This window comes from Mauremys mutica, chromosome 6, assembly GCF_020497125.1.
Source record: "Mauremys mutica isolate MM-2020 ecotype Southern chromosome 6, ASM2049712v1, whole genome shotgun sequence".
Taxonomy (NCBI): Eukaryota; Metazoa; Chordata; order Testudines; family Geoemydidae; genus Mauremys; species Mauremys mutica.
Genome location: NC_059077.1, coordinates 38,905,873 through 38,920,760, shown reverse-complemented (window position 1 = coordinate 38,920,760; position 14,888 = coordinate 38,905,873). Strand labels below are relative to the sequence as shown.

Sequence of the window (14,888 nt, the reverse complement as noted above, 5' to 3'; positions counted from 1 at the left end):
CAGCTTGTGTAATTGATAGTTTTGTTGTTTTATTATTCAAGTTAAGACAAATCATCCATACAAAAGAAGCTATATTTTATCATGTCTTTCACACAGCTCTGGTCTTCCAATGTTTGCCATATAATAAGTACTCCTGGGGGAATTTTGCACTATAGTGCATGTGCAAAATTCATGTACCCCCACAGATTTCTTTTTCTCTGCAGAAAATACATTCTGCTGGAGAGGAGCTGCTGTTACGTCTTTTGCCCACCAGGGGCTGCTGTGACACCAGAACAGAGGGCAGCCAGTAGCAGTCAGCAGCTGATAGTGAGGAGGAGAGGATGCATTCCTCATAGCACCCTGTCCACAGGACCAGGTGAGGAGACATGGGTTATGGGGAGACAGGGTGACCAGACAGCAAGTGTGAAAAATCGAGATGGGATGGGTAGTAATAGGACCCTATATAAGAAAAAGACCCAAAAATTGGGACTGTCCCTATAAAATTGGGACATCTGGTCACCCTATGAGGAGAACAGACAGAGAGGGGCACATGGGGCTGATGCAGGGGAATCACAAAAACTGGGGCAGGGGCTGAATGGGAGTGGGGATGCAGGGCCACATGGGGATGGGGGGCAGGCAGTGCAGGGCCACATGGGGATGGAGGTATGGGGTGGCTGCATGGGGCTGCAAGTACACATGGAGATGGGGGAGGGGTATGCAGGGCCAGATGGAGACATGGGTAGATGTGTCTTACTAAATGGGAAATGTTAGGGGACAGCCAGGGCCTGCATGGGGGATGCTCCCAAAAATCTCTCTATTGTCCCCCTCCCCTCAAAAAAAACATTCCATATTTCTCCCTCACATACCCAACAACCTCCCAGATTCACTCCCAGGCTCCTTCCCAGCAATTACTTCCTTCTCCCTCAGCTCCTCCGTTATCTTTGACTCTCCCAAGCCACTGCACTGATTGCCTGGGGTGTGGCAAATATGGTTCTTTATTGTAGTTGAAATGAATTATTACTCAAAGTTCTGTATTAATATGCCTAGTAAGGAATCTATTGTCAAAAAACATTTCCTGAACGAATTTTGCTGTCTGTATTGTTACACACATAGTTGCTGACAAGTACTTTGAAATAAATTACCAAAATAATTGAAACTGGCATGATTATAATGTATTATTTTGACAAATAAAATATGCAGAAGTTTGCAGAATTTTAAAATATTGTGTGCAGAATTTTTAATTTTTTGGCACAGAATTCCTCCAAGAGTAAAGAAGTAGCACAATGAATGTAATACAAAGTGCAATGACATGTGACTATGCAAGTAGAAAAAGCCCACTGAAGAGGGTAAGGAAAGTTGCAAAGTTTCCTTTACAGAAGACAAAATGATGTTTGCAACAAGAGCCAAGGGAGTATATACTATATATTAAGCGTCCCTTGCCTCTGTTTGCCAGAAGCTGGGAATGGGTGACTGGATGGATCACTTGATGATTACCTGTTCTGTTCATTCCCTCTGGGGCACCTGGCATTGGCCACGTTGGAAGACAGGATACTGGGCTAGATGGACTTTTGGCTGACCCAGTATGACTGTTCTTATGACAAGGGAGCTGGTATGAGAGGAAGCACTTTATCAAACAAGAAGTTGCAACTGCCCCTTTGTATGAGGCTTTTTCAGAGAACTAACTGCTGCAGTATTACTATTGTGGAGTACCAGAAAAAGGGGATGTCCATATGTAATTTTCATTAATAAATGTACAGTTTTATATTTCTACAGTTAAGGCATACTACTGAAATATAATAATGTGCCTAAATTCTGCACCTGTTAAAACTAACTTTTCAGAGTGCCTTCCGCATAAACTGTATACCAATCTCCTAGAACTGGAAGGGACCTTGAAAGGTCATTGAGTCCAGCCCCCTGCCTTCACTAGCAGGACCAATTTTTGCCCCAATTCCCTAAGTGGCCCCCTCAAGGACTGAACTCACAACCCTGGGTTTAGCAGGCCAATGCTCAAACCACTGAGCTATCCCTCCCCCCTTTGTAACAATAGAACTTGACACAACTTCTTAAATATAACCTAGCAATGAATCTCGTACAGATCATGAACAGGGGGGTATCAACGGCTTTGAAGAACTTTTATTTTTTCAAAATGTATTCATCAACCATACAAATACCAGAAAATGCTACTAATTGTAAAGTCGGGCCTGTTCTATTCTCTACAAGTTACTTATTGTGCCTGCTAATTGATATAGCAACATCTCAAAACTGCCCTTGAAAATGATTTCCACAATGATATTTCATTAACCTTTCTGAACTGTTTAAATTAGATAACTTGTTCCACATAAACAGCATGAAAGATGCAGAATACACAAGTTATCTGAATTTGGTCAGACCAAGATACAGTCTGGGCTACTTCCAATATTCATGATAAGAAGTTACATAAAAATTAAATATTTTCAAAAAAGATACAAAAATCTACCTATTTTAGAGAGCTAACAGAACAACAATAGAGATTAAAATAATCACCAAAACAAATGAAGTTTAGCTATGCAAATAAGAGGAAGCATCAACACAAATAGTAAGAGATAATATCCAAACACTGCTCCTAATGTTTCTATGTCGTATCTAATTAACAATCTAGACCCACAATCGGGTGGGTAGGAGCATAAAAGATGGCACAGAACTATCTTTTCCTATCCCACCAACTATGCCAGATTTCTTGAATGATATGGAAGTGACATATGTATATCAAGACCGACCAAGTTTCAGCAAAATAAGTTTTAACTGATTATGTATTATAGAATTACAGATCTCTGTAAAAATATAAAATTAGTTCCAAACATAATTTAAAAATATGAATGCATTTTGTAACAAATGTGAAAAATAAATCTACACATTAAAATTCAACCTTTTGTAAACAATTATACAATTAGTCACTATTTAGCTGAATATTACATTATGGGGGGAAACGGCATATTTTTATTTTCTTCAGAGTTATTTGCAACTTTTTCTTTCAGACGCTCATGTCATGATCTGAAAAGGGGCAATTTGAATTTAACATGCACAACAGGTTGCCAAACTAGGACTACATCTAACAATTTTCCTCAGTAAACTGAGCTCTTTCCTGATCCTCCTGACCTTTCAACACGTGGTTCAGAGACTATTGGATTATGGCAGTTAACAAGTGACAGGTGCAGACAATTAACCAAGCAATGACGTAACTGTGACTTCCAGTCTTTAATATGAGTCTTGCTCAGAAAAGGAGGCTTTTCCATCAATGAGCTCAGTATGGCTGCTTATCAGCCAAACATAAGAAGAACTTCAAAAGCTCTGCACTGCTGATATACTTCTAATTAAAAAGTGATTTTGCTGTGAAATTATCCAACTGTGACTATGGTATGCTTTACTGTTATTCAACTTGCAAAGTTGTCAAACAGTGTGGATTAACCCTTTTACTGCCAATATCATTGAAATTTCCAAGGCCACAATGAATCAAAATGAGCATTGACGAAAATGGTGATGAGAGTTACACATCAAATTAAATGGGTCAAAAAAAGGATCATTTAAGATGTTAATCCCCAGGCCAAAACAGTCTACAAATTCACAGATGTGAGAAAATGGTGCTGAATCACTTTCCTCTCCCCTACCCCTAAAGTTTGAAGGGGGGAAAAGGTGAGCAAAACTCGAATAAAGTTGCTCTGAAAGACTTGCCCTTTTTCTGGATTTGCAAAGCCTTTTTCAGGAAATTAGGCACTGCATGCTAATCTGTAAATAAGATCCATATGGTGTAACTTCATGACTAAAGTCCTTTATGAGAGTTTAAAACATAAAAGTCATGTACCTTGTTTCTAGTTCTCTACATTATCAATGGAGGTTAGACATTTTACAGTGTGTTTGCTTATGAGAGCATGGGTTTGTGTGGTATCTATATAGTAATATTCCAGGACTGTCACTTGTTTGTGTGAAACTCTGAAGTCTAGTGATGGAAACAGCTACAAGAATGGCTGTAAGCGATTTTTGTCTAAAGTATCACCAGGCTCAATCAACACTGAGATTTACAGTCTGTTACCATCCAAGTTCTCAGCCATTTTGATTTCACAAATTATACCAATGTGACAGCAAGGCATGCATCTATGCCATGCCAAGAGTCCTAGACCACTGTGATATCAGAGGTAATGCAATAAATCACAGCAATTACATTACAGCTTATTTGCATACAACAATTTAATTGGTTGTATGGGGAAGATTACACAAATAGTGGATTATCTGGCCCAAATGTCACACATGTTGAAACAGTAAGGGCTTTCAGTTACTAGTATTATCTGTATTTACTGTGCTACAAAATACCATTGGTCATTTTTCCCAATATTTTAATTTTGGTGCTATAAAGCTGAAGTTGCATTTTTAAGTTAGAAGTAGTAACTACATTCTCAACAAAAACTGGAGACCTCCCTTTGCTGGAAACATCATTAAAACAGGAGATGAACAAGTACTTCTGAAGTAGTATCTGGCACAGCCAGAAAAAGTTTAGTTGATTCTGCAACAGATTCAGCAAAAGAGAGGACTGGCATTTTTAAATCACTAATGAGGAACTTAGCTGAAGCTGCCCATCCCTCCCGCTCAGCCTTTCATTGCAGAAAGTTATCTCCAAAATATGGAAGTACAAGCATGTTAAATATCAATAGCTATCACATGTACCTTGAGTCTGATGCATCCATACATTAAGAAACAAAGCTCTGTATCATCTGAACCAAATATCTGCCTTAGATGTATTTGAAGCTATCACTGAAGATCAAATTCTTAGCAAATGTTAAGGATAACTTGTTTATGAAGTTTTTAAGTTACAGTTAAAGCTCCAAAGATGTTCTCAGATCTTTGGAAAATGTCCGATTTGTGAAAAGCACAATATTTTCATACTTCTGCAATTCAAATGGTCAAAACTGAGTTCTACCAAACATCATAAAAAAAAAGGAAATTAAGTTTCGAGAGAAAACAAGTACAGTAACTACTCAAGTAAAGTCGTACCCGTTAACATTGTTTCGTTGTTACGTTGCTGATCAATTAGGGAACATGCTTGTTTAAAATTGTGCAGTGCTCCCTTCTAACATCATTTGGCCGCCTCCTGCTTTGTCCATTGCTTGCAAGAAGAGCAGCCCATTGGAGCTAGCTGGTGGTGGCTTGTAACCAGGGTGGAACGGCAGCCCCCTATCAGTTCCCCACTCCCCTGTGCAGCAGCTGCCCAGCAGGCTATCAATTGCCGGGCAGTTCAGCTGTCCCTCCCCCCACTACCATGTGCTGCGCCTTCCCTCTGCCTTGGAGCTGCTACCCGAGCCTCATGCTTGCTGTGCAGCGGAGAGTAGGGGGGGGGGGGTTAATGTCAGGGTGTTCCCCTCCCCCCTGCTCCTACACCCTGCTTATCCCTTCTCCATATAGAGCAGGGTGGGGACACGGAGGGAGAGAGACAGAGAGAGTTTGGGGCAGCAGCTACTGTGTCAACTTCCTGATCCACTTAAAAAAGACAATGCACTTAAGACTGGGTCATCTTACTTAAAGGGGCAGTGTGCATTTTCTCCCTTTCTCCCACACACAAGGTGTGTGTCTGTCTCTGTCTGCTATGCTGTCTCCCCTCCCCTCCATTCCTGCTGTCTTGTAGAGAGTGAGAAGCTACATTAACAACGTGTTAACCCTCGAGGGCTCAGCCGAGTGCTAGTTCATCATTTAGCAGCAAGGCATTCCCTGGGAAATATCCCACCCTCTTCCACCCTCTAACTTCACCACCTCAACCAAGCTTCACAATCATCATAGCTGTGAACAGTATTAAATTGTTTGTTTAAAACGTATATTCTGTGTGTGTGTGTGTGTGTGTGTGTGTGTGTGACCCCTCCTATTTATATTAATTCTTATGGGGATATTGGATTAGTTTAACATCATTTCGCTTAAAGTCACATTTTTCAGGAACATAACTACAACGTTAAACGAGGAGTTACTGTAAGAGGAATTTCAACTTAAGTTGAGAAACGTCTACTTGCACCTAACCATAGGGCCTAATAAATATTTCATCCTTTATGAACAACAGAGTAACAAGAGAGTGCCAAAAAAACGTTTTATATCACTACATGTGTTGTGTGCACCACATATTTAATGTATATACACCAACAATCGTATTTTGAGTTTTTTGTGACAACTTTTTGTATCCCCTGCACTTATAAAACCAGCTCATAAGAACATAGGTATGGAAGGGACCTCCTGGGACATCAAGTCCAGTCCCACCTCATCATATAATCCTGTTCATAAACTTACCAAGCTTCATCTTAAAACTGGTTAGGTCTCTTGCCCTCATTACTCCTATTTGAATGCTGAACCTCACTGATCTGATGGTTAGAAACCTTCTAGTTTCCAGCCTAAATTTATTCATGAACAGTTTATACCCATTTGTTCTTGTACCAACATTGTCCTTTAGCTTAAATAGCTCTTCTGCCTCTCCTGATATATTTATAGAGAGCAGTCATACTCCCCCAGAGCCTTTATTTTGCTAAGCTAAACAAGCCAAGCTCTTTTAGTCTCTTTTCTTAAGATAGGTTCTCCATTCCCCTGATCATCCTAGTAGATCTTCTCTGCATCTGTTCCAGGAATTAATCCTTCTTGAACATAGGGGACCAGAATTGTACACAGTCCTCTAGATGAGGTCTTGCCAGTGTCTTGTACAATGCTATTAAGACTTCCCTTACTCCACTGGAGATACCTTGTTGATATATCTCAGAATTATATTTGCCTTTTTCACAGCCACATCACATTGGTGGCTCATAGTCTCTAGTTCCATTGGAATCTAACTGTACAGACCTCTCAGGAACAGAAAAAAATAACTTAATAAACCTCTAAAATGACCTAATATAGCTTACAATACATTAAAATGTCATAAAAGTCTGAAATTCTGAGACCTAGAAACAAGTGTCTTGTATCCCTTTGGTAAATTGGGTATCTCCCATGTGTATAAAACTTCAGTTTACAGTCCTTGATGGATCACAAGATGCCTACATAGATAAACATGGAAAGTCAGTTGTTTATACCATACACATCATGGTGATATCTGAGCATCTTAATCTAATACTAATTAAGGACTGAATATTGTTTGTCCTGCATCTGTATTTTTCTTTTTTTGGCAGGGGATTAGAGATTTCATAATTAAACAGAAAGGAGTGGAGGGGGGAACTGTGTCTTTTTTAAAATGGAAACTATTTGTTTTGATTAAGGCTTTCCCCAAAAATGACACCTGTTAACCACACTCATCCCCTCAAACTGAAAAAAGCATGGATGTCATTGTAGACAACTCAACGAAGATCTTTGATCAATGTGCAGCTTCAGTCTAAGAAGCAAAGATCTTAAATTGCATAAGGAACAAGATGGGGAATAACATGGAGAAGATAATAGAGCCTTTATATAAATCCATGGTGCAGCTGCACCTGGAATACTCTTGTTCAGTACTGGTCACCCCATCTCAAAAAGAATATTGCAGAAGTAGAGGTGGTTCAGGGGACAACAAGAATGAACAAGTGGCTGGAAAAAATTCATATGAAAATAGATTGAAAAGAATATGATGGTTTAGCTTATAACAGGAGTGTGTATAAAATAATGAATGGTAAAAAGAAGGTAAATTGGAAGCTTCTGTTCACGTCTCAACACAAGAGAAAAGGGAAATTCAGTTAAATAGAAAGGTTGGAAATTCAAAACAGAAGGTTTTTTTTTTTTGTTTTTTGTTTTTTTTTTACAGTGTGTAATTAAATTGCGCAATTCATCACTAAAGGAAACCACTGAGGCCAAGAATTTAACAAGGTTTTAAAAAGGGATTGAATATGGATATGGATATCAAGAATATCCAGAATTATCATAGTTCATTATAACTAAGTTTTGTAAAAGGGATATAAGGCTCATGCTCCCGCCCTAAGCCAACATCTACTAGCAGTCAGGGTGAGGTCTACGTGGGGGCCCGATAATCCCATATCTGTCTCCTCTGACAGTTCTTACACCCTCTTCTGAAACATCTGGTGAAGACCACTGTCAAGAGACAGGATTCTAGATTAGAAGGACTGTGCAAAAACCTTTGTACAGACAAACATACCGCACAACATGCTACCCAGAAGAACTGGAAAGAGGAAAATATTTTTGATTATTTTTTCAGCACTATATACTAAAGCAATAGATGATTTAGAATGACTTTAAGATTAGAATAAAAATAAGATTAGGAATATTAGAAATAGTCCCAGGGAAGAGGATTCAGTGAACAGAGTCAAATACAAATGATAAATACAATTTATCATGTGGCTTGGCAATTTATCATTTGGATAACACTACCACATACATGGTATGTCACTGTACCATAAAAATTTTTAAATGCAGTAACAGTATACTCTGAAAAATAACTGAAAAAAATGGCGGAGGGGAAATCCATGTTTATTACTGGAATGACTTCCAAAACAAATCCGCTCAGTTAACAAAGTAAAAGTTTTTTTCTAACTGCCAGCACTGCAAACTTAACCTAACTTAACCTTTCAACCACAAAGTAAGCTGTACCCTTTTTAACCATGCATCGTTACCAGTAATAAATATTCTACAACTGAAACTTAGTAATCAGTTCTTAGTTTAAACTTGTGCTGTGACATAATGTGAGATAGAATAGAATCCCAATAACTCTTATATGGCTATGTTAGCTCTTCAGTGCGGTAAGGAGTGTAAAATAATAAAAATATAGTAGATTAAGCTGTGACATGACTGTCTAGACACAGGCAGCAAATCTGTTGAGTAAAGGAAGTATACTTTTTTTTACATAAGATAGTCATCTCTGACCATAACTCTACTTTAAGATGTACTGTTCGTACTTACAGAAATATACAGCTTCAAAATGTCTTTCTTCCCATGCTACTCAACTCAATTGAAGGAAATGAAGGAAATGGAGCATAAACATTTTGCAATTACAAAGTGCATTACTATACCACTGCTAACTCCTTCCCAGTACATTACAAAAATCACACGTGCAGGTAAACAACTGAGAGCACTATAGTACTTAGAAATGATATCTTGCCCTCAATACTGTGCTAACAATCCACTATATAATAAGGATTACACATTCTCACCTTCCATCACACTAACTGCATTTTCATGGGTCATCTAAGCATCCTTTTTCCAGGTGACTAGACAAGTGCATACACAAACTTCACCTAAAAATACACTGACTCTTGCCAAGTAACAGCAGGATGCAATATACCACAGTAACAGTCCAGTCTTTGTCCCAGGCTAACACTATACCTATTAACATGCTTTGATGCTGAGCCAAGAAAAATCTCAGTGCCGGGATACAGTTTTTGTGCCTAAACAATCTATGCTTGTGTTTAATATACTATCGTCTGCTTTTAAGTCACTGCCAATCATTAACTCTACAAAGAGAATATGTCTGGGATTTTAAAAATGAATTTTAATAAGGTAAAGAATACAGAAAGTCTACAGTATCTTGACGAAATGAATGAATCATGCAACCCTTAAACTAAGTAGATGTTCTTATTAAAAATAAATAAATCAAGTATATCTAATATCTGTTCAGAACAATCTTTTTTCCCTACATTTTAGTTGCACACTTCTGAAGTATTAGATTTCTCAAACAAAATATTAAAGACGCAAATTAAAATAAAAAAAGGAATAGGCTTAACAACTCAAACTTATATGTTGCTTAAGAAGCGATTTTGACCCCAGGAAATAGAAGAATCTTCCTCCCTTCCCTGGTTCCAAAATGTTTAACCCTAATAAGTAACTGAACCAAGAGTTTTTAAAGGAGAAGTGGAGGAATTTTGAAACATGTAGCTAAATCAAACATCACAGCTTCCAGTAATGAACTTTACTTAGCCTGCAATTAGTGACCTTGAATTCACTACACACTGAAAAACAGGTGTTCTTTTTCTAAATTAAATCAAATAAAGTTTATCAACAAAAAATGCCTTTAGTGTCAATATTAGGATTTCATTTAGATTATACATAAAAGAAGTAAGACTGAAAAGACATAAGGTAGCAGAACTTTGATTAGATGGCTAAACATTTGTTAAAATAAAAAATAGCATAATGTTCGGAATGCCAACTGAGGTTCTAATTTAATCAGGTTTGACAGTCCTTCATTCTTTTCAATAGAGCTCAGTTTCACTATCTTGAGTTTACTCTGAAGGGGTCTTTTGGATGGGAATTTGAAAAGCACAGTCCTGTTTAAGATGGAAGTTAAAAACCTCATGAGACTATTTTATGAGAATAAGGTTGTTGCCCTTTGTATCACTGGCCAAAATGTTCTCTCCTCTCCTTTGCTGTACATCATACTGATTGACTGTCAAATTCCAAGCCAGAAGTGGCAGATTTCAACAGTACTGTAAGGATTAGGTGCCTGTTTCTAAAAACTTTTATTCACATAAGCAGTTCCACTAACTGAGTGAAACTATTTTTGTAAGTGTTTGCAAGCCCAGGCCCATAATTTAACTGGTTTTATATACTTGGGGTTGATACATGATTTATAAATGAAAAATATTGGTTAAAATTATGTTGAACTCACATATGCCACATGATGAATCATTTACAGTATAACATGCACATCAATATGAAAATACAATACATCAAATACATCTTCAAGTGACAGTAACTGGACCCATAAGTAAATGTGGGTGCAAAATTGTGATTGAAATAATTTGTATCTGAAGATTTCTGGTAGCAAAAGGAGAGAACTGTTAAGGTTGGTCTGAGAATTTGATCAGTAGTGCACATAATTTACTTATTGTAGACGGGACTGGTAGCGTCACCTAATTAGTAAGGTTGTCCAACTTCCCATTATAAGCCCCCGTTTTCAGTTGGTTATAAAATGTTGCCAAACTTTAACCATTTGGCTGAAATTTCCCATGCTGGATGTCTGCTTCAGGTTACAGTTTTTGGAAAATTTCATCCAAAACAATTCAACCATTTCCAGAAATGAGAGAGTTGGGAAAAATAGGCGGTTTTCTCCAGGTTAAAAAATTCTGGCAAGCTTTTCTTTGAACAGCCTTGGATCGGAACTTTGGATCGGAACTTAAAATTTGGCAAGGGGTGGCCTGTGTGTCAGTGATGTGCCTTTTGCTGTCCCCATGAAAATCCACCCAAATTTGGCCAAATTATAAGATTTAGAAAAATAGCAGTTGGCATATGGTCTAGCTTGCTAGAGCTTAGCTAAAACCTTTAAAGATTTCTTCCTCACTCACCACGCTCAAGATTCTCACAGTTCTTAGTGCTGACCAGGCTGCACATGAACCATTCCCACAAAGTAACTGAACATGTTCCAACCCATTACAACTCCTATGTGGGGATAGGGCTGTGCATGCACCAGCCTCACAAAATGATTAAGCATGCTCCAACTCAGGGTTAGAGGGGCAAAACTACACTTTTACTGTAATAGCCACGCCAGCCTGCAGGCACCCAGGCAGCATGAAGCAATTTGAATGAAGATGGGACAAAAACCAAACCAGAGGGAGGGAAAGGGCTATATTGGGACAAGGAGTCTGGCAGAACGGGAGTGGGGAGAGAAACTGGTACTGGCTGAGCAAGAAGACTGGCAGCAGTGAGGGAAATGAGAGGAGGATGGGCAGGGAGCAAGGAGAAAACCCTGAGATCGGACAAGGAGCTGGGGAGAGACTAGGACTGGCTAGACAAGGAGACTGGGACAGGCTTGGATTAGGAACCAGTGGGAGAAGATGAGGGGAGGGGAGGGGAGACAGATCTGAGAAGGAGCTGGGTTGTAGGGGAGAACTGGGACACGCTAGGCAAAGAGACTGGGACAAAAAGCCAGGGAGGTGGGAGACTAGGATAAGAAGCCAGAGGCAAGAGACTGATAATTGGATGAAGAGCTGGGAGCAGGAGATGAAGAATGGGAAACAGGAATGGAGCGGGAGAAGAGAAAGACAGATTGGAAGTGGATATGGAGACTGGGACAGGTGTGGAGAGGGAGTTGGGTATTGGGCATCAAGCCCAGATGCCAGACAGGAAGACTAGGGCTGGGACAAAAAGCTGGGGGGGGGGCGGAGGCACTGGAACAGGGACAGGTGGAAGGGGATAGGACAGAAGGGGTCAAGCTTAAGGGAAACAAGCAGAATGGAACCCAAGATTCCTGAGTCTCACCATTCCCCTGATATCAGCAAATATCTGTGAAACTCACTGCCAAAGGGTGTGTCTAGTACTGGTCCACACAGAGGATGACAACCTACCATTGTTATCAGGTACTCCATTAGCTGTAGCAGCAGAGGTCTGTGCAGTGGTTCTAAAGTTCTGACCCTGCTGATGAATTATGCGAGTGTCAACACGCTTTACAAAAACCTAAGAACGTAAGAACCGCCATACTGGGTCAGACCAAAGGTCCATCTAGCCCAGTATCTGTCTACCGACAGTGGCCAATGCCAGGTGCCCCAGAGGGAGTGAACCTAACAGGTAATGATCAAGTGATCTCTCTCCTGCCATCCATCTCCACCCTCTGACAAACAGAGGCTAGGGACACCATTTCTTACCCATCCTGGCTAATAGCCATTAATGGACTTAACCTCCATAAATTTATCCAGTTCTCTTTTAAAAGCTGTTATAGTCCTCCTCAGGTAAGGAGTTCCACAAGTTGACTGTGCACTGTGTGAAGAAGAACTTCCTTTTATTTGTTTTAAACCTGCTGCTTACTAATTTCATTTGGTGACCCCTAGTTCTTGTATTATGGGAATAAGTAAATAACTTTTCCTTATCTACTTTCTCCACATCACTCATGATTTTATTTACCTCTATCATATCCCCCTTAGTCTCCTCTTTTCCAAGCTGAAAAGTCCGAGCCTCTTTAATCTCTCTTCATATGGGACCCGTTCCAAACCCCTAATCATTTTAGTTGCCCTTCTCTGAACCTTTTCTAGTGCCAGTATATCTTTTTTGAGATGAGGAGACCACATCTGTACGCAGTATTCAAGATGTGGGCCTACCATCGATTTATATAAGGGCAATAATATATTCTCCTTCTTATACTCTATCCCCTTTTTAATGATTCCTAACATCCTGTTTGCTTTTTTGAGCACCTAGGAAATTACACACAAAAAACTACATTAAAAGAACATTAGCAAGGTTGCAAAGTCAAGCACTCACAAATTAAGAACTGGCAAAAATAAGGTTACCTGTGTAACCTTTATTTGGCCCCCTTGTGCATATGTATTATGAAACAGTCTTTAATTCCATGATACCGTAGAGGCTGAAATCACTTTTGCCCAAAGTGAACCTATTTTTTGTTTTACATTTTTATATTATCGTGGCACCGAGATGAGATTCTCCAGTTAGGATCAGGCCAGGCACTGTAAAAATACTTAAGCAACTATTCCTGCCTGAAGATCTTAAATTTAAATTAAACAAAAAGTGGATGTAAAAAACCAATGGGGAGGAGTGTGGAGGATGAGGGTAATAATTATAGGATTATGTGGCTACATAGACTAGCTATGCACACATTTTGTAGGATTTGAGGTGTTTTTTTTTTAAAAATAAAAGCAAAGAGATGTTAATGATATCAGTAATTCCCATGAGCACGGTTGTAGTTAGATGTTCAGCTCTGTGTGTGTGTGTGTGTGTGTGTGTATGCGTGTGCGCTGTGTTCTCCCTGTGTGCTGCCCCAGCTCTGCACAGACAGCCGACACAGCAGACCTCAAGCGAACCGCCTAATGACCACAAGATCCATCAAGGTACGAAGGCAACAGACCAGGCAAAGCATGGTACTAGTATCCCCACAGGCTCTACCAGACCACTACCACATGTATGCCCGTAACAATGGACCAGCTCAGTGAATGGCAGGAATTTCTGTTCTTCCTTAGGTTAGACAAAGACACTCCCTCAGATACATTTTTGTACCCCAATACAAACAGGTTATGTACTGCCCCTCTGACATTGTTAGTTACTGCCCCCTGACGTGGCTAGTTATTACCCAGCACCTTGTACATGTTGGTTCAATTAAAACATTTCTCATACATACATACTGTTATCTTTTAGCAGAGGCGGGGGGGACTACGGATGTCAGTGTGTTCTTATCGTCCTTTGGGAATGTTTTAGTACCATCCTTGATATCGGGAAGTTCTGGTACCACTTGATATCGGGATGTGTTTGCGTGAGTACTCTGTGCCTAGCACTTCTAAGGAATGTGTATTTCTGCAATATCAGCCCCGTTCTTGCCAGATTCTGTGAGCAGGTCCTGCATCTTGCTCCAGCAGCTGCCATTGGCCCGGAGCAGCGATCCACAGCCAGTGGGAGTCATGATCGGCCGGACCTGCGGACGGGGCAGGTAAACACACCGGCCTGGCCCGCCAGGGGCTTTCCCTACACAAGCGGCGACCCCTGTTTGAGAAACCCTGGCTTAGATTCTCCTTTAAATTTCAATTGAATATGCTGTTTTTCACTTACCATCCATAACTATGATATACTGTTGATGTACAACGCGAAACAGTAATTGCATTCAACTCCAGAAGTGATGGTATTTCCCCAACAGTATTTTAGTGCTGTTACAAAACTTATTTTTAAAGTGAAACCTAAACTCTTCACCCTGTCCTTGTTTTTAACTCTTTACATTCTGTTATCCAGAAGAGCGTTGCTAGGCCGTTCTGTCAATTTGTTATCATGCAGTCTTTTCCCATAAAGAGGTAGCCTTACAAATAGGGTGACCAGATGTCCTGATTTTATAGGGACAGTTCTGATATTCGGGGCCTTGTCTTATATAGGCACCATTGGCCTGGCCCCCATCCCCGTCCTGATTTTTCACACTTGCTATCTGGTCACCCTATTCACAAAGCACCCTAAATGTGATAAGACTTGATCTTGTGTAGAGAACCTTCCACCAAGAATATTCTGTCCGCAGCTCA

At 39.8% G+C, this 14,888-nt stretch overlaps 1 protein-coding gene across 2 annotated transcripts in view; it reads right to left on the bottom strand.

The window, feature by feature from the left end:
* CWC27 (CWC27 spliceosome associated cyclophilin) overlaps positions 1-14,888 on the bottom strand; it is a 207,011-nt gene that overhangs the window by 140,337 nt on the left and 51,786 nt on the right. The window lies entirely within an intron of this gene.